Below are 26,715 nucleotides of genomic sequence, written 5' to 3' on the forward strand. Positions count from 1 at the left end.
CAAACTATAAAATATGTGGACAAACAGAAACAAATCTTGGGGGTCATTCCGACTCGATCGCTCGCTGCAGTTTGTCGTCAGTGCCCAGCGATCGCCTCGGAGACAGAGGCGGTCGCTGGGCGGAAGGGGGCTGAACGGGGGTGTTAAGCCGCTGTTTAGGGGGAGCGGTCCGGCAAACGCGGAAGCGGAAGCGATGAGTAACTCCCGGCCAGCCACAGGAGCTGCGCTGGCCGGGAGTTACTCCTCAAATACAAAGGCATCGCCGCTGTGCGACGCTTTTGTATTGGTGCGGGGGGGGGGGCACTGACATGCGGGGCGGGCTAGCTCCCCCCGCATGTCTGAGTTTACGATCGTAGCTGTGCTAAACTTAGCACAGCTACGATCAACTCGGAATGACCCCCCTTGTCTCTCACCGCATAACTGGACCTAAGCATGACATATAAACTCATTTTACTTAATCTAATATTACTTTCAAAAATTTTCAGTTAAGGTGTGTACACACGCGCCGTATGCCTGACCTTGACTATTCGACGGTGCCGAAGCCCGGCCCCGCCGATATAGTCAATGGTAGGCTGCCTGCACAGTCTATTTTCCTTGCGATGCCGATCGCGCGGGACCAAACATCGGAATCACAAGGACTATACACACGGTGCGACATGCACTATATTTTCTTACGATTTTTATTATATAGACAAAATCGTAATAAAAAAATGCACCATGTGTACACACCTTAAGAAACTTTTGGCCCGTGTGTGTCGTGAAAGAAATTCTGATACTCCAGGGTGCGTTGATTCACACAAGTTTGGGAAGCACTGCCTTTTAGACTAAAGCTTTTGGTAAGGTTATTATCCAGTCTGAGCCTCCCATAACCTTATAAATAAAATATATACATATATACATTTGATAGGTTTATTGTTCACTACTGAATATGGTCAAAATAAGATGTTTGTGCATTTTTAGGGAACTGTACTGTACTGTATGTCAAAAATGTAAAACGATGCACATAACAGGAGAGTGGAATATATGTCTGCTCTTGCTATATACCACCACAGCTACAGGATCATCATGGGTGGTGACCACGGGAGACCCGAAGTGAGGGTGTCGGGGAGTGGGGTGTGTGTGGTCCCCCCGTGTCGCTCTGTCTCCCACTGTGGCAGCTCGGAGTAGTGCAGCGTGGTAGATGTGCCCTGGCCTCCGCTGCTTTGTCTCCTCCCAGCTCTCTGCAGCCGTGATCGCTGCCTGACTCACGCCGAGGGAGGAGGAGGCTGCAGCCATTCAATTCCCCTCCAGCCGCCGCTGCCGCCGCCATCATCTACGCTTCCTCCCGTACTCCTCCCTCCGCATATCACGCTCGCATCACTCCTTACTCGCCGGCTCCGATCTGTGTGGCTGCCGTCTGGCTGCGGGAGGTGAGAGCAGACAGTGGGGTCTCTGCGGGGAGAGAGGCGGGAGTGGCGGAGGGAATCCCTCGCTCATCCATCACTGGCACAGGGCACCGGTCCCGGAGGTGAGGACGCAGCAGAGCCGTAGCCGGGTGAGTGATTGCAGCATCCCCCATAAGAGGGGAGGGGGGCTGGTGGAGCAGCAGCGGGGTAGCAGCCGCCACTGGAGTCCTGTCACTGGGGGCACAGCTGGGGATGCAGAGCTGGTCGTGTAGACGTGTGTGCCATGGAGCGGGGGGATTGCCATCTTGTCTGGCAGTACGGTACTCGGGGCTGCTGCCTGTGTTACGCTGTGTATGGGAGCAGGGCTGTGTGTGTGCCGGGCTGCCTCATCCTCCTCCTGTACCATATCTCCTGGTAAGATGGCCATAGCTGCAGGGGTGACACCCGGACATACAGATCTGCGGGAGGGAGCCCTGTCTGCTTGTCTTGTCTCATACTTTATACCTGTATTTGTGCTATGCAGCAATACGCTCATGTCAGTGTGCTCTTGCAATATAAATAGGTGCTATACAGTATGTTGGGTGTTTTTGCAGTGTAATTCCATGTACATTATGTATACATTTTTCTTGTGTGAAAGCAAATAGTGGTTTCCTGCCAGTTCCACCTGCTGACTGTGGTGTGCTGATATGAGGCTGCTCAGCTGAATGGTATGTCACTATCTCTACATCTCCCACTTGTACATTCTCCAGCTGCTGCTGCATACACAGCCCCCATGCAGCCCTGTACTGTTACACACATTACTGATGCAAACCAATGACAGTATGTTGTGTAGGTGGTGTCTTTTTCTTTTTTTATTAACGTAGTGATTTTTTGCTGTAGGCTGTCTGCTGGTCTCTGAATGGTTATGATGCGTTTATTTAATTAGCTAGTTGCCTCTGTTTAAGCCATCCATTTTGATTATTATGACAAGACACAACAATATTTTGGTACTATCATTTTGTTATGCCATAATACCCCCCTTCAAAAGAGAGGGGAAAAAAAGTCTTTAACCGCTCTTGCTGCAATTAATATGTGCAATACAAGAATAACATCAGATTTCTGTTGAGGTGAAGTATCTCCAAGGTGTAGCTGTAATTCCTGTGTATTAGAGTAAATCTTATTTGTTGTGTGCGGTATTGCCAAGATGTGGGTGTAACAATGTAATTTCCATCATTTAATTGGGAACATTCTCTTATTTCATTTTTAGAAGCTACAGCATGTAAAAAGGATATGTGGATTTTATTTTCACGCAGTCCAAGCCACATGACTGTGGTATAAATGGGAGGCAATCACGAGACCGCCTGTCAGAATCCTGGTGGTCACAATGCTGACACTGGAATTCTGACAGGCGGTGAAATGCCGCTGCCGGAATACCTGCGCCACAGGCTTTCTCCTCCACCCCCACCCCCCCCTGTGGGTGTCCACGACACCCATGGAGGGAGATTAGATCATGTGGAGAGCGCAGCGAGCTACCGTGCCCGCAAGGGGCTTTTTAATGCTCACCCGCTGCTGGCTGTGATCCCACTGTCAGAATCATGACAGCCGTGATCCCGGCCACAGGTAATAGGCATGTATTCCGTGTAAATTAGCTATATAGGAGGAATTGTCTAGTTTTGCATCAATACTACTTGGATAGTGCTTTACTTCTAATTTTTCGTTTGTCTATGAACAATTCTCACGCGTCCCTGTATGACTTCATGTGATATTTGCATCAGGCTTTTGCGACGCTTCACATGATCTATCATATGTTACACGCGAATGCCTGACTCAACTAAGCATAATATAATAGTGGTCAAGAAAAATTGTATGAAGAATAAGGTGGGAATTCAATTAGGGTGTGGATTATTAGATCTACACTGAAAAGGTCTACAGTCAATAGGTCTCCCACTAATGGTAGACATGTATTAGGTCAGTCGGGTCAAAAGGTTGACACAAAAAAGGTAGACAAATTTTTTTTGGGTGTTTTGTCACTTTTCTGCCACAAACAAGACACATTAGTGTACTACGTCCTCTCGCATGGCTCTCTTCACTCGCCATGCTTCGGGCAAGGTGCCTCGCTCGGCACAGGTTATACTATTCCCAATCGTAGTCCACATGGGTGGTAAAGTATAACAAAGTGGAAAAAAATAGTGTGTCTACCTTTTACATGACGACCTTTTGACCAGGTCGACCTAATGCATGTCTACCATTAATGGTCGACCTATAGACCTTTTTAGTGTAGATCTATAGACCGGATTCCTTTAATTAGCCACGGGGTAATTAAAGCAGCAGCAGGGCTATGCAGTTAGTCCTGAATGCAGCCAGCAGGCTGCAGTTAACAAAGATATATATATATTTCTCTGACGTCCTAGTGGATGCTGGGACTCCGTAAGGACCATGGGGAACAGCGGCTCCGCAGGAGACAGGGCACAAAATAAAAGCTTAAGGATCAGGTGGTGTGCACTGGCTCCTCCCCCTATGACCCTCCTCCAAGCCTCAGTTAGTTTTTTGTGCCCGGCCGAGAAGGGTGCAATCTAGGTGGCTCTCCTGAGCTGCTTAGAATAAAAGTTTAGTTTAGGTTTTTTTATTTTCAGTGAGTCCTGCTGGCAACAGGCTCACTGCATCGTGGGACTAAGGGGAGAAGAAACGGACTCACCTGAGTGCAGAGTGGATCGGGTTTCTTAGGCTACTGGACATTAGCTCCAGAGGGACGATCACAGGTTCAGCCTGGATGGGTCACCGGAGCCGCGCCGCCGTCCCCCTTACAGAGCCAGAAGAGACGAAGAGGTCCGGTGAAATCGGCGGCAGAAGACATCCTGTCTTCAGTCTAAGGTAGCGCACAGCACCGCAGCTGTGCGCCATTGCTCTCAGCACACTTCACACTCCGGTCACTGAGGGTGCAGGGCGCTGGGGGGGAGCGCCCTGAGACGCAATATAACAGTATATACCTTAGGTGGCAAAAAGAATACATCACATATAGCTCCTGGGCTATATGGATGTATTTTAATCCCCTGCCATTTTTACACAAAAAAGCGGGAGATAAGGACGTCGTGAAGGGGCGGAGCCTATCTCCTCAGCACACAAGCGCCATTTTCCCTCACAGCTCCGCTGGAAGGAAGGCTCCCTGACTCTCCCCTGCAGTCCTGCTTCAGAATCAGGGTAAAAAAGAGAAGGGGGGGCATTTTTGGCAGCAAATAACGATAATAACAGCAGCTATAAGGGAATAACACTTATATAAGGTTATCCCTGTATATATATATATATAGCGCTGGGTGTGTGCTGGCAGACTCTCCCTCTGTCTCTCCAAAGGGCTAAGTGGGGTCCTGTCCTCTATCAGAGCATTCCCGGTGTGTGTGCTGTGTGTCGGTACGCGTGTGTCGACATGTATGAGGAGGAAAATGATGTGGAGGCGGAGCAGTTGCCTGTGTTGGTGATGTCACCCCCTAGGGAGTCGACACCTGACTGGATGATTGTATTTAAACAATTAAGTGATAATGTCAGCAATTTGCAAAAAACTGTTGACGACATGAGACAGCCGACAAATCAATTAGTGCCTGTCCAGGCGTCTCAGACACCGTCAGGGGCGCTAAAACGCCCGTTACCTCAGTGGGTCGACACAGACCCTGACACAGATACTGAGTCTAGTGTCGACGGTGACGAGACAAACGTAATGTCCAGTAGGGCCACACGTTACATGATCACGGCAATGAAAGAGGCATTGAACCTTTCTGACACTACAAGTACCACAAAGAAGGGTATTATGTGGGGTGAGAAAAAACTACCAATAGTTTTTCCTGAGTCAGAGGAAATAAATGAGGTGTGTGAAAAAGCGTGGGTTTCCCCCGATAAAAAACAGCTAATTTCTAAAAAATTATTAGCATTATATCCTTTCCCGCCAGAGGTTAGGGCGCGTTGGGAAACACCCCCTAGGGTAGATAAGGCGCTCACACGTTTATCTAAACAAGTAGCGTTACCGTCTCCTGATACGGCCACCCTCAAAGAACCAGCTGATAGAAGGCTGGAAAATATCCTAAAAAGTATATACACACATACTGGTGTTATACTGCGACCAGCAATCGCCTCAGCCTGGATGTGCAGTGCTGGAGTCGCATGGTCGGATTCCCTGACTGAGAATATTGATACCCTGGATAGGGACAATATTTTGTTAACTATAGAACATTTAAAGGATGCATTACTATATATGCGTGATGCACAGAGGGATATTTGCACCCTGGCATCAAGAGTAAGTGCTATGTCCATCTCTGCCAGAAGAGCGTTATGGACGCGACAGTGGTCAGGGGATGCGGATTCCAAACGGCACATGGAAGTATTGCCGTATAAAGGGGAGGAGTTATTTGGGGCTGGTCTATCGGACCTGGTGGCCACGGCAACGGCTGGAAAATCCACCTTTTTACCCCAGGTCACTCCACATCAGCAGAAAAAGACGCCGTCTTTTCAAACTCAGTCCTTTCGTTCCCATAAGTACAAGCGAGCAAAAGGCCACTCTTTTCTGCCCCGGGGCAGAGGAAGAGGAAAAAGACTGCACCATGCAGCCGCTTCCCAGGAGCAGAAGCTCTCCCCTGCTTCTGCCAAGTCTTCAGCATGACGCTGGGGCTTTACAAGCAGACTCAGATATGGTGGGGGCCCGTCTCAAGAATTTCAACGCGCAGTGGGCTCACTCGCAAGTGGATCCCTGGATTCTACAGGTAGTATCGCAGGGGTACAAACTGGAATTCGAGGCGTTTCCCCCTCGTCGGTTCCTGAAGTCTGCTTTACCAAAGTCTCCCTCCGACAGGGAGGCAGTTTTGGAAGCCATTCACAAGCTGTATTCCCAGCAGGTGATAATCAAGGTACCCCTCCTGCAACAAGGAAAGGGGTATTATTCCACGCTGTTTGTGGTACCGAAGCCGGACGGCTCGGTGAGACCAATTTTAAATCTGAAATCCTTGAACACTTACATAAAAAGGTTCAAATTCAAGATGGAGTCACTCAGAGCAGTGATAGCGAACCTGGAAGAAGGGGACTATATGGTGTCTCTGGACATCAAAGATGCTTATCTCCACGTCCCAATATACCCTTCTCACCAAGGGTACCTCAGGTTTGTAGTACAAAACTGTCATTATCAGTTTCAGACGCTGCCGTTTGGATTGTCCACGGCACCTCGGGTCTTTACCAAGGTAATGGCCGAAATGATGATTCTTCTACGAAGAAAAGGCATTTTAATTATCCCTTACTTGGACGATCTCCTGATAAGGGCAAGATCCAGGGAACAGTTAGAAGTCGGAGTAGCACTATCTCAGGTAGTGTTACGTCAGCACGGGTGGATTCTAAATATTCCAAAATCGCAGCTGATTCCAACGACACGTCTACTGTTCCTAGGAATGATTCTGGACACAGTCCAGAAGAAGGTGTTTCTCCCGGAGGAGAAGGCCAGGGAGTTATCCGAGCTAGTCAGGAACCTCCTAAAACCAGGCCAGGTCTCAGTGCATCAGTGCACGAGGGTCCTGGGAAAAATGGTGGCTTCTTACGAAGCGATTCCATTCGGAAGATTCCATGCAAGAACATTTCAGTGGGATCTACTGGACAAATGGTCCGGATCGCATCTGCAGATGCATCAGCGGATAACCCTGTCGCCAAGGACAAGGGGGTCTCTCCTGTGGTGGCTGCAGAGTGCTCATCTACTAGAGGGCCGCAGATTTGGCATTCAGGATTGGATCCTGGTAACCACGGATGCCAGCCTGAGAGGCTGGGGAGCAGTCACACAGGGAAGGAATTTCCAGGGCTTGTGGTCAAGCATGGAAACATCTCTTCATATAAACATTCTGGAACTAAGGGCCATTTACAATGCCCTAAGTCAAGCAAAACCTCTGCTTCAGGGTCAGGCGGTGTTGATCCAATCGGACAACATCACGTCAGTCGCCCACGTAAACAGGCAGGGCGGCACGAGAAGCAGGAGGGCAATGGCAGAAGCTGCAAGGATTCTTCGCTGGGCGGAAAATCATGTGATAGCACTGTCAGCAGTGTTCATTCCGGGAGTGGACAACTGGGAAGCAGACTTCCTCAGCAGACACGACCTTCACCCGGGAGAGTGGGGACTTCACCCAGAAGTCTTCCACCTAATTGTAAACCGTTGGGAAAAACCAAAGGTGGACATGATGGCGTCACGTCTAAACAAAAAACTGGACAGATATTGCGCCAGGTCAAGGGACCCTCAGGCAATAGCAGTGGACGCTCTGGTAACGCCGTGGGTGTACCAGTCAGTGTATGTGTTCCCTCCTCTGCCTCTCATACCAAAAGTACTGAGAATCATAAGAAGGAGAGGAGTAAGAACTATACTCGTGGTCCCGGATTGGCCAAGAAGGACTTGGTACCCGGAACTTCAAGAGATGCTCACGGACGAACCGTGGCCTCTACCTCTAAGAAAGGACCTGCTACTGCAGGGGCCTTGTCTGTTCCAAGATTTACCGCGGCTGCGTTTGACGGCATGGCGGTTGAACGCCGGATCCTGAGGGAAAAAGGCATTCCAGAAGAAGTCATTCCTACTCTGGTCAAAGCCAGGAAGGACGTAACCGCAAAACATTATCACCGCATTTGGCGTAAATATGTTGCGTGGTGTGAGGCCAAGAGGGCCCCTACAGAGGAATTTCAACTGGGTCGTTTCCTTCATTTCCTGCAAACAGGACTGTCTATGGGCCTAAAATTAGGGTCCATTAAGGTTCAAATTTCGGCCCTGTCGATTTTCTTCCAGAAAGAACTGGCTTCAGTACCTGAAGTTCAGACATTTGTAAAAGGGGTGCTGCACATACAGCCTCCTTTTGTGCCTCCAGTGGCACCTTGGGATCTCAATGTGGTGTTGAGTTTTCTAAAGTCACATTGGTTTGAACCACTTTCCACTGTGGACTTAAAATATCTCACATGGAAGGTGTCGATGCTGTTAGCCTTGGCTTCAGCCAGGCGTGTGTCAGAATTGGCGGCTTTATCATATAAAAGCCCTTACTTAATTTTTCATTCTGACAGGGCGGAATTGAGGACTCGTCCTCAATTTCTACCTAAGGTGGTTTCTGCATTTCACATGAACCAACCTATTGTGGTACCTGCGGCTACCAGGGACTTAGAGGATTCTAAGTTGCTTGACGTTGTCAGGGCCTTGAAAATATATGTTTCCAGGACGGCTGGAGTCAGAAAATCTGACTCGCTGTTTATCCTGTATGCACCCAACAAGCTGGGTGCTCCTGCTTCTAAGCAGACGATTGCTCGTTGGATTTGTAGTACAATTCAGCTTGCACATTCTGTGGCAGGATTGCCACAGCCAAAATCAGTAAAAGCCCATTCCACAAGGAAAGTGGGCTCATCTTGGGCGGCTGCCCGAGGGGTCTCGGCTTTACAACTTTGCCGAGCAGCTACTTGGTCAGGGGCAAACACGTTTGCTAAATTCTACAAATTTGATACCCTGGCTGAGGAGGACCTGGAGTTCTCTCATTCGGTGCTGCAGAGTCATCCGCACTCTCCCGCCCGTTTGGGAGCTTTGGTATAATCCCCATGGTCCTTACGGAGTCCCAGCATCCACTAGGACGTCAGAGAAAATAAGATTTTACTTACCGATAAATCTATTTCTCGTAGTCCGTAGTGGATGCTGGGCGCCCATCCCTAGTGCGGATTGTCTGCAATACTTGTATATAGTTATTGTTACAAAAATTCGGGTTATTATTGTTGTGAGCCATCTTTTCAGAGGCTCCCTTGCGTTTATCATACTGTTAACTGGGTTCAGATCACAAGTTGTACGGTGTGATTGGTGTGGCTGGTATGAGTCTTACCCGGGATTCAATATCCTTCCTTATTATGTACGCTCGTCCGGGCACAGTATCCTAACTGAGGCTTGGAGGAGGGTCATAGGGGGAGGAGCCAGTGCACACCACCTGATCCTTAAGCTTTTATTTTGTGCCCTGTCTCCTGCGGAGCCGCTATTCCCCATGGTCCTTACGGAGTCCCAGCATCCACTACGGACTACGAGAAATAGATTTATCGGTAAGTAAAATCTTATTTTTTTTATATCGAGCCTGCTCAGGCTTGAAAAGAAAAACTGGTTAAATATCCTGTTTTCGGGGGCCATGGCCACTGGTCCAGGAACTTATCCTGGATACTATGAGTTTTCGCCCGTTAACACCGTAATTACCAGGTGAGAAAAAAGGTCTCTAATTGAATAGCTCTGGCCATTCAAGCATGAGGCTTCCTCCATTTTTCACCCGCTGTAAGTTACTGAGGCTAATTGAATTCCTCCCATAGACTTACAAAAATTTCCCATTTGGTCTGCAAATATAAATTTATTCCAGATAATAATCCAATACTTCTAGTGCGACGGTGGTGGCAGTGATTGACAGTCATGGACCATTTTAGGAGGTAACAGAGTGGCAGCAAAAATGCAGGCATGTTGCGACCATTTTCAGGGCATATCTCAGTCTGCGCCTGCAATACTGTATGTGGTAACAGTGGCTCTGGTGTCACTTCCTGCGGCCATGCTATGGGACTGTAGGGCTACTTAGCAGCCCGATTGACTGATCTGCAAGCAATGCTGCATCTTTGTATGCAGCCGCTGGGATTTGCAAAGCCAACAGTGTACATCTCAATACAAATCCTGGTAGCTGCGACATTAACATATTTTCACAAAGTCGCTACGTACACAGTCCCAGCTGTGGCAGCATTAGCATACAACTTTGAATCCTATCAAATGTCATTTTGTCATCTAAGTTATGCAAAAAGCAGTGGGCTGTCCTATCTGCTGTGGTATTAGTGATGTCACACTGCCTGATTACCTCTTAGGACATCCTGTGTTACTAAGTGCAGAGCATAATAGGATGGGGAGAAAGGATGGTTTGGGCAGCTGTTATTGTTTATTACTATGGCAACACAAAGTGTCCATGGTGCCATACAGGCAAATTACATTAGAAGACATAAGTAATACAATGTATTCAGACAGCTAAGAAGGAAAACAACAATCGTGACCTATATACAACTGAATGACTGATAATAACAATAGAGAGCAGAGAGACGGAATCAGCGCTGGTGCTTGAATATGAAACCCACTGGCGGCATGTATAGTGCAGGGTGAAAACAAGATGGTGGCGTGCCCTGAACATGGGAGCTTACAGTCTAAAGACTATGTCGATATCTAATTGTGAATGCAAAATACCTGTGCAGGTATAACGTGCTTCTAGTACGTAGAGATTGTGTGTCATGCAAAGCAGTCCTGTTAATCATGCAAATGTGTATTGTTATGGTCCTGCAATTATGTTAGGGCTATGGCCCATACACACGATGAGATTCGGGCTATGCCCGATTCTCACTATGCGACAGGGGCTAGGTCGGCACATAGTATCGCAGCACACTCATTATGTGCTTGCGATACTGACTATGTGCGATTTTGGCTAAGTGTCAATTTTGACTATCTCTTCTATATACTGTAGATAGTCAAAATTGACTTGCCTGCACAGTCTATCTATTCTTGCGATGCCGACCACGCATCGGGATCGCAAGGTGACTTTCACCATGCTATCTGCACTAACTTTTAGTCAAATTAATTTTTAGTTATATAGTCAAAATCGTAAGAAAAGTTAGTGCATATCGCAAGGTGAAAGTCACCTTGCGATCCTGATTTGATGCCGATGCGCGGTCCCGTGCGGTCGGCGTCGCAAGAATAGATAGACTGTGCAGGCAACTCAATTTTGACTATATAGAAGAGATAGTCAAAATTGACACTTAGCCAAAATCGCACATAGTCAGTATCGCAAGCACATAATGAGTGTGCTTGTGATACTGACCATGTGCCAACCTGTCCTCTGTCGCATAGTGAGAATCGGGCATAGCCCGAATCTCACCATGTGTATGGTCCATTAGGCTGAGGGAGGTTAGGGAAAGGTATTTCACACCCAACCCGTAAGTACAGACTTTCTTTAGTCCCCTTTTAGAAAGTGTGCAGCAACCATGAAGTGTGGTGTCTGATACCAAAAACAAATTAGAAATCCGTGGTCCCGGGTTCTGGCTTGGGGTGAATGAGACTACCCAAGTTCGGTGACGCTGGTTGCGACCAGGGTTGAACCCTAGACTGACATGCTAAAAGTATTTAGAGAACCGGATCACAAGCCAAGCTCCGGTAAAGGGATGACCCGTTGCCGTCACTCGGGGGCGTACCCAGCATTTACAGAGAGGTGCTTCCCCCAAGCTCTCCCTTCATTGTGAATAGATGCCATGCGAATGCATCTATTCACTGGCAGTGATCGCTACACCACAACTTTTCCAACCGGTCCGCAGGTGGGGACAGAACCGGGCAGGTTCCTTTAGCAGAATGCCGTGATTAGGGCAGGACGCATTTTGCCACTTTAAATTTAGGTAGTGCTTGGCGCCATGCCACTAAACATGGTTTCATCTCCGTGTCACCTCTTCCTGTGTAGTGAACGGGTCCCGGGTTGTATCGACCCGGCAACCCGTTCACACTGCTTTATTCCCGGGTTGAAATACTGGGTCAGACGCCCCGGGAATTCGTCCATGGCCCCTACCATACTGCACAGCGACCCGGTTCGATACCGGGTTATTTGTGCAGCGTGAAAAGGGTATTAGGAGGAAAATGCCAATGAATAAGTAATTACTTTTTCAATGTATCAAAATAGATTTTAGTCATGGCACTAAAGTAACAAAAAAAATAATCAGGCCTTTCTATTTCCCAAGTATTTTGAATAGAAAATCTCAAATCTGTACAGGATGGTAGAAATGAATGATTCAGGACGGTGCCATTGAACTCTGCATTCCATCAGTAAGTCTCACAGCAGTAGTCATTTTCTGGCCTCCATAACTATAAAGGCGTATAGTATGTAATAATAATGCCTGTATAATGATAGTTTAACTCTACCGGTTTTGAAGGGAAGATCACAACAATTCCTGTTTGCCTGGAGTAAACGCTAACCTGTGAATGTCTTATCTGGTAATAAAAAATACTTGTCACTAGCTGGCAGGTTACTAATTGACAGTATAAAAAAAGCAAACAAACCTGTCATAGGGTGTGGCTGCTGCTGTGTTGTTTATGGGCATCCATTTCCAACAGGGCTACAATACACTGGTGGGGGGAATTCAGTTGTTTTTTGTTATGGGTGCCCTACACCTGATGGAGCAATTCAGTTGTTACTCCGCTCGGGCACCGCTTTATTTCTGATCGCCATTCCTGACTCTGGCTTTTTGCACATTGTCCTTGTCGCGCCCAATAGTTTAGATGGATTTAGCCGCTTTACACCTCTACACCCTATTTGGGTGTGATCGGTGCGAAAAAGGAATGGACGCCCACAGCCTGAACATTATTTGAATTTATCCTGTCTAAATCAATAGGAAGCGTTTAAACAAATGAATAACACCTATGGGTCAGTAACTGTGGAGTGTATGTTCTCCATGTTAGAAACATAGGCCCAAATGTATTAAGCCTTAAAAGTGATAAGGTGGAGATGGATAAAGAGTGATTTATGACCAGCCAATCCGTTTCCAAACTGTCAGTTTTCAAACACAGCCTGTGACATGGCAGGAAGCTGATTGGCTGGTCATTTATTACTCTTTATCCGTCTCCACCTTAACACTTTTTAAGGCTTAATACATTTGGACCACAGAAACATATGGGACACTCAATTGACTCACCCTGCGGCCAGCATTAGATAACACCCGATGGAGCAGTTCAGTTGTTGCTCTGTTCTGGCTTGAATAGCTGCAGGGGAACACATTTCAGCTCGCAGCCTACTGACGTGGTGAGAAGACACATGCAATAAGTCAGCGCTTTGGGCACCCAAACAGGTGTTTGGGCGCTCATAGTAGTTCTTTAGATGGATTTAGCAGCTGTGTGCGGCTAAAACCGGTACTAATGGGTGCACACATGCAGTACTCATGCCCTACGGAGGGAACAGTTGAATTTTTCCGATGGGCACCCACAAAACAATTGAATTCCCCCTTGTGTCCAGTTTAGCTGTTGACAATAATTTATTGTGTTAAACAAAAACCTTCCAGTGCTGTGACAGGTCTACTTTACCAAAATATGACAAGTTGATTAGTGACCAGTTAGATTGTAAGCTGTTTGTGCTAGACGTTATTTCTTTCTGTTGTGTTTTTTTTTTTTAGAATACATTAATTTATTGCAAGTCCCCATTCACACTGTGTATGTGTTTTTTTATTTTTTTTATTTATGCTGGTAATGCAAGCACGGCATAATTATCATGGCACTGAATAAACAAGTGCTGTGCATATGATTCAGTACTGTTTTCTTTATAGACCTTACATTAATATGCAAAATGCCTTTTCTAGGTAGGTCTGACCTAATAGGGTGTGTATCACAGGGCAGTTACACCTTCACCCTGGTATGTAGAACACAAATATATAGCTTTTGAATCCATTGATAAACGGTTAGGAAACTGGGATATAGGAAACTTGCATACTAGTCTTGTTAGTATCATGCTATTTAAACTAAAATAAAATTTTAGGGCATATTCATTATCCCTTAAATGTCACAATTTCTATACATTCATCACACTCCAGAAAAAAAAGCATTTCTTTCCAGAGTTTGAACGTGAAACTGTTCGCATGCTAAAATGGCGATTAATTTCTTGATGCAGCAGTGTTCTGAAAAGAGCCCTCCCTGCTGTGTCCGCTTACCGCCTGTGGCTTCCCTGGATCCCGAGCAGTCCTCCAGTATGTGGGGGACACCAGCATCTGCATGAGCTTAGTGTCTGTGTGGGGGCATGAATCACAGCAGCAACTTCAACTCATCCGCAGCGAATTGGCCAAAGGGGGGAGTCGGGCACATCGTGGAAGGCTGCGGCGCAGGGGGGGGGGGGGGGATCAGGTAGATCGTGGATTCGCACTGGTACTTATATGTACTAACATGAGATTAGTATCGCAATGCGATTGCAGCCCCCTGCGAAGCCTGCCCTGCCGATTAAGAGGGTGTGCGCAGGTCCCTTAAACCTACTAGCCCCGGGAGATGATGTCTGCAGCCAGTCCTGGGCTTATTCTCCTCCTCCTCTTCCCTGCAGCCGGAAGGACAGATGGCTGTGTTGCTGGGAGAGGATGAGGTTGTAGTATCCAGGAGAATGGAGTGATCGGCGGTGGTCGTCGGAATGTGGTAAGAGCTTCTGTAGGGGAATGGCAGAAAAGCTGGCGTTACCCTCCACATCTTTAAACAGGCGACCGTGGTTAGTACATTTCAAAATGTAAAACCCTGAAAATGTAGTTTTTGCTGCACTTTTCCTTTAGTATATCCCGGCCCATGAAAGTAAAGTTTTATGTTAGGTTTTTTTTTGTCATTTTTAAATTTTCATCTTTTAACAAACACATTTTGAGTATTTTCACACCTTTGGCATTAAACTAACACGCTGGGCGACGGCAGCAATTTGGACGGTGATCGATCTCGATATCGTCCAAATTGACTTGCATCGCAAAATGACGGAAAACCAACGATGAACGGCCGCGGGGCCGCGCATCGTTCATCGTTGGTGCATACACACCGAGCGATAGGAACGATTTCTAACATTCATATCGCCCTACAACATCGCCCAGTGTGTAGGGCGCATAAGATACAGCTCGTACTGTATGCTTTCTTATGGATTTCATCAAAATAATTGAGCCTCCTGTGTGTGAAAGAAAGGTGGAGATTGGAACATAAGCAATATTTTTCTTTTTCTTTTCATTTCTTTTTTAATGTTTCTTTTAATGTAAATTACATGCCTGAATGGCAGATTAAATCTTGAAATTGGTAATAATGGTTAGAATAACTACATCTAGTGCATAGTCCTGACCTTTCTCTGTTTGATGACAGAAAGTACATTTAAACATGTAGGTTATGTTGATAGCTTTTATTCCCCTCCCCAGCAAAATTGAAAGCTTTATGTAATAGCACTACAAAATGTATATCTGTAACTCTTCGAAACCGAACCAGTTAGCCTTGCTCTGTTATGTACATCTTGGGCTGATGACTGTGATCATGGGATGTTTTTGTTTTGTTTTTCTTTACAATATTAAGGTTTGGTGTTTGGTTAGTACTTTATCTACCTCCTTTCTTTGATAAACCCAATCACCTCCTCTCTAATTTTTGTAAACACAGCCTGTGAACTGACTGGGCTTTCTCTCTCCACGCTTTTGATATATCTCCCCCTAAATCTTTTAATGGATTTGTGAATATAATTGTGTTAATCTTTGCATGAAAAAATAGAGGTCTATCTGTGGTAACATCTAATGTCAAGTGCATTCAATGCAAAATTATTTGACGTTCTTACTAACCACTTTTTAAAATGGTCTGGTATCTTTCCTGTCATCACACAAGTAATCTGTCACATTTTTAGACATGCATAGCAATGGAAGGAATGCTGAACAGCACATATAATGTGTTTCACATGTTTAAAATGCCAAATTGTCTTTTTAATTTGTAGTTCAAACTGTTTTTTTTGGACATTCTAAAATCTGCTTTGTGTACAACAACGTACAGACTATTTTCAAAGACTGAATAGTGGGAGTGCAGGGTTTGATGGTCTTTTACGTCCATTCTATGTTATGTGACGATGCTTGTGTTCATGGGGCAGTGTGTTCATACTATACCTGTTCAAATTGCCCTTAAGGCCCATACACGCGGTGAGATTCGGGCTATGCCCGATTCTCACTATGCGACAGGGGCTAGGTCGGCATCGCAAGCACATAATGACTGCTTGCGATACTGACTATGTGCGATTTTGCTCAAGTGTCAATTTTGACTATCTAGGCTTGCTATGCCGACCGCGCATCGAACCGGGATCGCAAGGTGACTTTTACCTTGCGATCTGCACTAACTTTTCTTACGATTTTGACTATATAGTCAAAATCGTAAGAAAAAATCTCCCCGTGTGTACACACAATTAGTCTTAATACACAAGCCAATCAGGCTGGATTCCTTCAGATTGGGCTACATGTGTGATTAAATGGGGACCTTCTACATTTTTGTGCCTATATGTGCTTCATCATTTGAAAGTTTTCTCAATCTGCCTTCATGAATACATAAAACAGACATGGTGATTTAGTCATAGTGAAAATGCAGAGTGTTGTGTACCTGTGTGCTCTTGTAGGAAGGCATGGTATTTTAGCTTCTTTAATATATATATATATATATATATATATATATATATATATATATATATATATATATATATATATATATATATATATATATATATATATATATATATATATATGTCACAGTGCTGATTAAGCAAGAGATGGCCAGTTATTTTTCCCAGATCTGTTGCTTAGCTGTTTTTTTTTTTTTTTTTTTCTGTTATGTAGAATCAGATGCTGGGAATGGAGATCTGTGATTTACAGTGTACATTTTATTTTACCTCCCTTCACTAGTTAGCCATCACGGGCAGAATTCTTCATTAAAACATTCTATGAGACCCTGAGGTCAGACCTCATCTTATAACATTTTATCAAGTGATTGAATTGTGAAAATGCTCAGAGAAAAGCATTCACTGGAGAAATCTACTTATGATATGTGGACGACTTGCTTCTAAATTAGGGTAGATATGGGATTTGAATTGTTTATTAATTGCCCATTTATGAAATCAAATCAATTTAAAATCTATTATGGTAGTCTGGTATGTTTTTATTTTTCCTGTGTTTGGGGTATTATCATGTGCCTGGGTTTTAAATTTAGCTCTTGGCCTTAATTTCACTATCCCATGATATTGCAGAGTGGCAACTTTCGATCTTTAATCCAAGAACCAAAAAAATGCAAACTGCTGAAAAATGTAATGTACGTGTTCTATTCCTATAGACCTCTTGTGCCATTGCAGAATGTCTTCTGTGCAAATCAAAAATGCTTCTCTCAGTGCCTTATTGACATTTACAGTTCTGATAGTGTGCTGGAAGTTGGACCTATGTATTAATGTTACGGTATAGTATAAAAAAGCAATCGGAGGTTTCTGCTGCAGCTGCCCTCCCACTTCTGTACATGGAACTAAATGTAGATGTTTTGACAATGGGCCTTATTCAGTACTGGATATTACTTTGGTAAAATTGCAAACGGACGCTTTTCAGGTGTTTGTGAATGCACAATGTGAGTGGCAGGCGTTCAGGGGCAGGCGATGCGGCATTGGTGGGGTTGGGGGGGTCCAGGAAACACAGGCATGTCATGGTCATTTCCATGGTGGCCCGATGACCTCATCTTCATTTCCTGTGACATGAAGTGTATGCCTGCATACGCAGCCAGGCTATGTATGCAGGGGGCTACTACTAATTGCCAATTCCGTTGATGTGATCACAATTGAATTGCGATCGCATCGCTGGGTGGCGATTAACATGCTGGTCGGCCTTGCCCTGTGCTGGGCGCCCCCCCAAGCACGCGATTGTAACCAGTAGCTGTTTTATTTATTTATTTATTTTTAGCAACAATGCTACTGAAGCTGAATGAGAACTGCACTCATCTATGTAGCCGCTCTCCCCGGTGGTCCACATCACCCATAGAGTGGGAATAGAACCTGTGGCGAGCACAGCGAGCCTGTAAGGTGCTTCGTTGCGCTCGCCCCCCCACTGGCCATCTAACAGCTGGGATCCCGTCGTCAGTATTGTCACCGACTGTCTCCTCACCGCCAGTCACGCATACCTAACCCAAATGAATCTATGTGTATGCATAGCACACATTTCCACTCAAGAGCCTGTCTGACACTTGTCAGTTTTGCAGATGGATTCTTCTAGTTGCAAGGACAGGTTTGCAAAATTCTGAAAATGTGACCATTATTTTTAACTAGAAAGGGTTTATATTTTTGTTCTGGAAATTTTTATTTCTATAATTTGACATTTTGCTACGTAGCTTTTTGCGCGTTAACATGCCTGCACTAAATAGAGGCAGCTATTTTGTTGATTGGTCCAATCTCTATGGGAGTACAGGCTTTCCTTTTATTAGAGACCAGTGGGAAGTTCTTAAGGATGGTGTCTGAACTGTTGTCTGTTGAATTGATGACTTATACTGTGTGATATATTTTTTAAGGTGTAGGTTTTCAAAGCATGTTTGGTGGGAGATTTAAAACGGCAATAATAATTAAATGCAAAGGTTTTTCATTCAGTATTATTGCCATTTTAAATCTCCCAGGCATACCCACCAATAAAGTGGCTTTGAAAATGTGCCACTTAGTAAATGTAGCCCTGTGAGACTGCCAAGTCCTAATGGTAAGGTCCGGCATGTAGCATATTATGACTTCTTTATCAGTGGTATGTATTGTAGCCGTTCAGCGATCACTTTTTCAGTGGACACATACCTCAGTTGTATAATTTGCTGATTATGGTGAAGTATTATGCTCGTAGCAGCCAACAACCTTGCAGTTAATATCTTTATTACACTCCTGGTTGTGTAAGTTCACAGAACTGCCAGCTCTCTTTTGCTGCAAAGACAGAACAACTGTTGAAGCTTTGCCAGTGCCAAGCACATTGGTATTAGTTCCTGCCAAAAAGTATATCTAATATTCCCTAAAATGCTGAAGAATTTATGAACTCAGTACCACTGTCAGGCTCTTGAACATTCTTGAAACAGGTTCATCCTTTTTTGTATTCGATCCCATTACATGTTCTTGGCAGCAGAGTTTTTTTTTTTCTGTTTATTCTGGCCAGGGGAAATTATACTGTTCAGAGGGTTCCTATTGATACTGTGCAGCCATAATGTGCTATATTACAGCATAATGTGACTTCAGAAAACCAAGTCACTGGACAGCACTGGTTCCTTTGTTCAAATGGTTTACTGTATGTAAAGTATGTCAAGTCCCACCATATGTCTCTCATTTTCAGTCTGTTTTGCATATGTAAGGTAAAGTGATGTTCTTCAGGTTTTTCTGTGTTTTATAATTAAAGTGGATGTTTTCTCACCAAATGAAAGTGCTTAAAATAATATAGAAGAACCGAACCAGTTAGAAATGGGAAAGAGTAGTTTCTCTCTTTTAAACTGGGGTTTGTTGTAGTATTTAAGCTTCCTGAAAGTCTGACAAATCAATCAATGTCTCATTTGTATATAAAATCGTTTGCATAAGCTGGGCACACACTATAAAATATATTGTGCTATACCGTATACATTATCTCTCCGATGTGGAACAGAATCCTATATCTTATGCATCATATAGTGTTTGTAACCCCGATTTGACGTTCTCAGCCATCGTTCATTGAATTGTCCAATTGGATGTGCTGCGTGTACCGATACATTGCACCGTTGTACAGTGGAAAGTTTAGTGTGTACGGCGGATGTAATGTATCGTTACATTGCATCGGTGGGTTACACTGTTGCATGATGTGCAACCAGCTTTGGCGTTACAGAAGAACAAACTACATTTATGGAACAAAAGGTTAATCTGACCTAGTTATGGGTCAGTTTTTGTGTGGTTCAGCAATACAGATATTTTGGGGAAGTAAATACCGTTTGTACTAAATGTGTTTGCTAATATTACAGGTATCCACTGTAATATTGTCATTCAAAAACAGTGATCTACTTACTGACTTCTTCCTCTATAAATGAAGTTGATTCATTTTACTAATACAGTCCTCTTGTTATTATTTCAAAATCGCTGACATTCAGCTGGCAGTGGTGCTGGGCTCTTGATGTATGCAGAGGTCACGGGAGACATTACACCTTCCCTACAGCTGCACGAACCGTCAGAGCCGCTCTGCTGGAAGCTGTTTTCTGATAGCAAATAAGACTGTTGTGTGATTAAGGTCAAAAGAAAAAGTGCACAATGGTGGTTCATTTATTTTTAATTGTGTATATTTTGTGTCAAGGATGTTTGTCATTACCTCAGAACTGTATGTTTCCCCAGATCTTTTATTTAGCAAAGAGGGTATTTCCTCTGGTCACTAATTTCAGAATGGCTGTCTGAGCTATATAACCACATTTGTAAGACGTCACTACTCTGAGAGTAATAGATAATAGTATCTTAGTAATTTTTTTGTGTTTTTTTTGTAACCAGATATTTACATTTCCTTCATTGCTAGTAGTCTTGTTTTGCATGTCAGCCAACAGCATTTTTCACCTCACATTGAGTTTACCATCTAGCAGCCTTTGTTATTTTGTCAGTGAAAATGGAACTTTTTTTTTTGTATACAGTACATGCAGAGATCGGCTATGAAAGTCAAGAGGCAAAATATATATGAGTATGCATGAGAAATATTGCTTGTAGTTAACAAAACATCAAAGAATGTATTCGATACCTATATTTTTAGATAATTGGAGAAGGGAAGGGGCGAGAAAAGTGGTAGGAAAGAGGGAACTTAGGGAAGTTAGGGGTGTTAGTATAGGGAAAGAGAGAGGAAAAGGAAGGGTGTGTTGATGCTACGGAGCGTAGCGGCTTCTATTGGTTGCGATTACTAGTCCCGTGATAAAATCCAAAAAGACCAGATTCCCATAAACTTATGTGGCATTTCAAGTAATTGGCTAGTAATATACTCAAGGTGATAGGTGTGCCATATTGAGGTTTGCAGGACTACGGGAGAAGGAGGGTCGGGCTTCTTCCAGCTTGCCGCAATTACACAAAAATGGAACTTTTATGTAACTAGTAAACAATAAAAGTTATTTTATAGCGAGGAATTAAGGTCAACGCGATGTGCCGCTAGGTATCACAGCAATGCCTGGTTTCTTATATAGAGTGTCTGCCCTATATACGATGGGCCGACATTGCAAGTTTTCCCTCACACCCTGTAAAAAACTTACAATGCCAGTGGATGCAGTGTGCAGAACAGCACATTGGGCGTTATTCATTTGTTTGTTCGTCGGCAGCAACCAGGAGATGGTGCCCAACGGAGCTATCCATTTGTTGCTCCGTTTTGGCGTGATCGGCTGCCGGCGTCTGCATTTCACTGCTCAAACGGGTCACTTTTCGCTCAAGCTGGACTTTTTGCATCTCATCCATTAGCTTGGTCGGGTTTAGTTGTTTTAAGCAGCTAAATCTGACCTCTCTGGCTGCGACAAGAGCGATAATTAAACACAATTGAATCTTGCCCCACCGATCTCCCGTCACTTTAGATGTGAGATCAGAAGCGAAAAACTATTGAATTGTATCCTTCGCACTGAAATTAATTCCATTACTTTTCGAACCATTGGGGTAGAATCCTGAGCATAACGCTGGATGCGCACAGCTTAAAGCTCAACAGGTGGTATCTCGGTGCACTAATTTTCAAGTAACTCTACATTCCAGACTGCTGTCACTGTCCATGCAGGTAATGCTGCTCACAGTGAAGAAGAATCAATCTGTCCAATCCTATTCAATACTGTAATATAAGGCACTTCTAACCAGCTGTTTTCTTATTATGTGTTTGCATTTTATTTGTGACGGATTAGCAGTAACTACATTTGTTTTAGGTTTGAAAATATGGGTTTCATGACCTAAAAAGTCACCCACACCTGAAATGCGTTTGTGTGACATGTAATTGTGATGCAAATGTGAATGAATCACTATTATTGCTGGGATTGGGCTAGTGGCTTTTGTACAAAGCTCATTTCCTTCAATTGAAAACAAATATTTGTTTTCAACAGTACACAGGATGTGCAAACAAATAGAGAGGATTCAAATATTTTCTAAATGAAGTTCTGCAGATTAGTGAAAAAAGTGCAAGAGTAATGGTAACAAAATCCCCCCTCCCCCAGTGTATGTGTATTCCTACTGGTTGTGATATGGATAGATGCTGTTGGTTGCAACATCAGTAGCTGCTGTGACAGCTTAGTGTAACATGGTTGGAATGGAATCTAGTCTGGCTGGATGAACAGTAGCCAATGAAAGTAATCATTAGCTGCACAATTCATATCAACAGCTCACTCTTTCTAAGCATGTGTGGAATTTGACTATAAAAATGAACTGCTTTCTATATTAACCAGTTCTAGGTAACCCAATGAATGTCTACAGGGGTCTAGTCATCCCCAACCACCCCCTACACAGAGGCCGGTAGATCCTAATGCACCGATGTATCAAAATTTACCTTCATCTCAAAGTATTTGTTTATATTACCTGAGAATTTGCTGACTTGTTGTTATATTTTAAAAACACTGTAAGCATTAATAATATACTATATATTAACACAGTATTTTATATTGTCTTTACAAAACTTGTTTCAAATAAATGTAAGAGGTGTCACACCTGTTTTGTAAACCTTCAAAAATATTTTTCAACAAAAAACAAAATAACACACATAGCATGTGTACATGGTCACAGTAGTTGACAACAAACATTTTTTGAAAACTATAACCAACAAAAAAACATTTAAACCAACAAAGATGAGAGGTTGCCCATTATTGCTGCCCTAATTTGTTCGGAACTTGCTGCATGGTCACCAAAATAGGACCCTGGATCAAGTGCAGGAAAGACACATTCAGAGTCCTGTACTGCCCACTCCTATACTCAGAGATTATGCAGTATACAGCATGCTCCCACAATGTTAGGCATAATTAAAAGGTCCACATCGTTCCGTTTCAAAAGACAACGCCAACAACCTTTCAACCTGCAGAATGCGTTTTCTACAACCATTCTGGCGGAGATTAGGGTGTGAGTGTGTCTTATCTGGTTTGGGGTCAGCTGAACATGTTGCGTGAACCCCTTCATCAACCATCTTCTCAAAGTTTAAGCTGCATCACAAATTATGTGGACCGGTACTTCCTCTCCATCAACTGTTTTAGATTTCTGCAAAAAGAATCAAAAAATGACATTAAGAGTAGGTATTATCATAGGAGCAGATTCCGCCGTGAGGGGCAGACTGGTGGCCACAGGTGGGGTGTTGGTGTTTGCGGGTAAGATGGAATATTTGGGTGCAATGATGGAATTGCGTTCTTTCGGAAACATTACCCCCTGTATTAATGCTCAGGACGTCATATATATGCATGAACAACAGGGCCTGCTATAATAACATAATTCAAAAGTGAAAAATGTACTTGCCTCTCTAGGGAAAAACCAGCTGCCTTGCTTTTCCTCTGAAACAGTTCAGAATTGGCAAGTACCCTAGCATCATGTGCCCCTCCAGGCCAACCAATAAATACATCTATGAAGCTGGGAAACAAATAAAATTATTTAGGAAATGTAGAAATATAAATTGAAAAAAAAAAAAAGGACAGAACATTCGAACCAATATTTATGATCCACCACAGCCTGTAAAGCTATGGAGTGCCACCCTTTCGGTTGTAATAATCAGTATGGTTTTTGTGAGGGGCTATGATAGGAATGTGGGTACAATTAATTGCACCTGCATATTGAGGATATCCGCGGGTCATGAAACCATTTATGGTGTCCTGTAAGCGCTATCCTTGGGGTAGACAAATCGATATAAAATCGGTATAAAGTTTGCACCAGTGCCCGTGTGACTTCATAAATGATGTTGCACACTGTTGATATCCCCACACCAAATAGGCACAACGGTGCGATATTCACCAGGAGTGGCGTACCACCCTGCTTCGCTCTAGTAGTGTATGGAAGTTTGTGGTCTGCATAGCGAGTGTTGGGGTCAATAGATCCAAGAGATAATAGAAGGTCTGCCGTGACATTCTGAAGTGTGACTTCCACTGGATATCCTGAAAATTAAGGACGCTGTGCATGAACGCTTGGCCATGCTCCCATTCTCTGGACCACAATCTAAAGTCAGAAGAGAGGTGTAGGTTCAGGATAGTTGTCACCAATGCTGTTATGAGATATCTCCTCCTACACAGATATGGTCTCCCCGAAATAACCTTTCAGACAAAAAATTCAACCTCCTCCGTCTTGTTAAATAGCTGCAGAAGAAGCTACAGACAGTGAGACGCTGTAATAACCTCTCACAGCCTGAATCCAGCAGCAGTACAGCTGAGACAATCATGAATTCCGGGCTCTGTGCTGGGACATGTGCTCTGTCGGCCATGATTCCGGGCTCTGTGCTGGGACATGTGCTCTGTCGGCCATGATTCCGGGCTCTGTGCTGGGACATGTGCTCTGTCGGCCATGATTCCGGGCTCTGTGCTGGGACATGTGCTCTGTCGGCCATGATTCCGGGCTCTGTGCTGGGACATGTGCTCTGTCGGCCATGATTCCGGGTTCTGTGCTGGGACATGTGCTCTGTCAGCCATGATTGCTGCACTGTGCTGGGACACGTGCTCTGTCGGCCATCATTCCGGGCTCTGTGCTGGGACATGTGCTCTGTCGGCCATGATTCCGGGCTCTGTGCTGGGACATGTGCTCTGTCGGCCATGATTCCGGGCTCTGTGCTGGGACATGTGCTCTGTCGGCCATGATTCCGGGCTCTGTGCTGGGACATGTGCTCTGTCGGCCATGATTCCGGGCTCTGTGCTGGGACATGTGCTCTGTCGGCCATGATTCCGGGCTCTGTGCTGGGACATGTGCTCTGTCGGCCATGATTCCGGGCTCTGTGCTGGGACATGTGCTCTGTCGGCCATGATTCCGGGCTCTGTGCTGGGACATGTGCTCTGTCGGCCATGATTCCGGGCTCTGTGCTGGGACATGTGCTCTGTCGGCCATGATTGCTGCACTGTGAGTATTCCCCAGCCCCTCCCTTTCTTATAGAAAACTGTGAACCAATCAAGTCCTTTTAAAATGAAATCACACTGGTTCTAACATGGATGACCCGGGTTGTGCAAAAAGTTACTGACACGGCAATAACCCGGGAATAACCCAGGTCAATATTGCGATGTGAACGTCTCTTACCCGGGTCAGAGCTGTGTTCAAATCCCGGCTCTGACCCGGGTTTGTGATGCGAAAGGGGCTATAGATGTTCAGTATTTTATTTATTTATTTATCCAATCTGACCAATCACTGTGCAATGTTTTGAACGTAATAGTCTATATTATTTTATCCTGCACTCATTAATTCTTGTATAACGTGAAATGACAATTATGCTTATTCATAAGGACTACAGTCTTATAAACTTTTCTAAAGTATTATCACAAGTAGTATACTTTTTTATTTTTTTTATTTGTGTATGTGAAACCAGTCCACCGTATCTTTCAGAGGGTCAATCAAATATAAAAAAAAATATGATGTGCATAGGCCTAGATGTGTTACACCTGATTTACGTAGGTAAAACACTTGTTTCAGCACAGATATAAACTTGCAACAGACTACATATAGTACACAAAATACTTAGGGGGGAATTCAATTAGCTACAGTAGATTGCAGTGGGCTAATTGATCCCCTGGGGCTATCCAACTGGCCCCTAAACCAGCAATTATCAGGGATTTTTTTTTTCAACTGCCTCAGTGGGTCAACCCCCCCCCCCCCACATCCCCAGTAACTCGGGGGTTAATAAGTGTAGTGACTGTGCTAAAGCACACATTTGTGAACTTTTCATGGATACTGAGAGTTAGTCTAGTTAACGCCCGTTGACTTTAATGTATTATCAGGAGAAGTTTGGAGTCCAATTGAATAGCTCCAGGCGTTATAGCCCAAGCCAATTCCTTTTTCTCTATCGTCCTAGTGGATGCTGGGGTTCCTGAAAGGACCATGGGGAATAGCGGCTCCGCAGGAGACAGGGCACAAAAAGTAAAGCTTTCCGATCAGGTGGTGTGCACTGGCTCCTCCCCCTATGACCCTCCTCCAAGCCTCAGTTAGATTTTTGTGCCCGGCCGAGAAGGGTGCAATCTAGGTGTCTCTCCTAAAGAGCTGCTTAGAGAAAGTTTAGCTTAGGTTTTTTATTTTACAGTGAGTCCTGCTGGCAACAGGATCACTGCAACGAGGGACTTAGGGGAGAAGAAGTGAACTCACCTGCGTGCAGGATGGATTGGCTTCTTGGCTACTGGACATCAGCTCCAGAGGGACGATCACAGGTACAGGCTGGATGGTCACCGGAGCCTCGCCGCCGGCCCCCTTGCAGATGCTGAAACATGAAGAGGTCCAGAATCGGCGGCAGAAGACTCCTCAGTCTTCTAAAGGTAGCGCACAGCACTGCAGCTGTGCGCCATTTTCCTCTCAGCACACTTCACACGGCAGTCACTGAGGGTGCAGGGCGCTGGGAGGGGAGCGCCCTGGGAGGCAAATGAAAACCTATTTGGCTAAAAAATACCTCACATATAGCCTCCGGGGGCTATATGGAGATATTTAACCCCTGCCAGAATACACTAAAGAGCGGGAGACGAGCCCGCCGGAAAAGGGGCGGGGCCTATCTCCTCAGCACACAGCGCCATTTTCCTTACACAGCTCCGCTGGTCAGGACGGCTCCCAGGTCTCTCCCCTGCACTGCACTACAGAAACAGGGTAAAACAAGAGAGGGGGGGCAAAATAGTGGCAAAAATTATATTATAAAAGCAGCTATACAGGGAGCACTTATT

General features: G+C 44.7%; 1 protein-coding gene across 2 annotated transcripts in view; it reads left to right on the forward strand.

The window, feature by feature from the left end:
* Positions 1–1,081: 1,081 nt before the first annotated feature.
* The window catches only part of CDC42SE2 (CDC42 small effector 2), a 136,694-nt gene continuing 111,060 nt past the window's right edge, over positions 1,082–26,715 (forward strand). The window contains exon 1 of one of the 2 annotated variants that reach the window (XM_063913667.1): positions 1,082–1,534. The gene's annotated coding sequence lies outside the window, so the exon portion shown is untranslated. Of the gene's footprint in view, positions 1,535–1,682; positions 1,800–26,715 lie in introns of those variants that run through there. The other variant, XM_063913668.1, reaches the window with a different exon arrangement.

This window comes from Pseudophryne corroboree, chromosome 1 (genome assembly GCF_028390025.1).
Source record: "Pseudophryne corroboree isolate aPseCor3 chromosome 1, aPseCor3.hap2, whole genome shotgun sequence".
Classification (NCBI taxonomy): Eukaryota; Metazoa; Chordata; class Amphibia; order Anura; family Myobatrachidae; genus Pseudophryne; species Pseudophryne corroboree.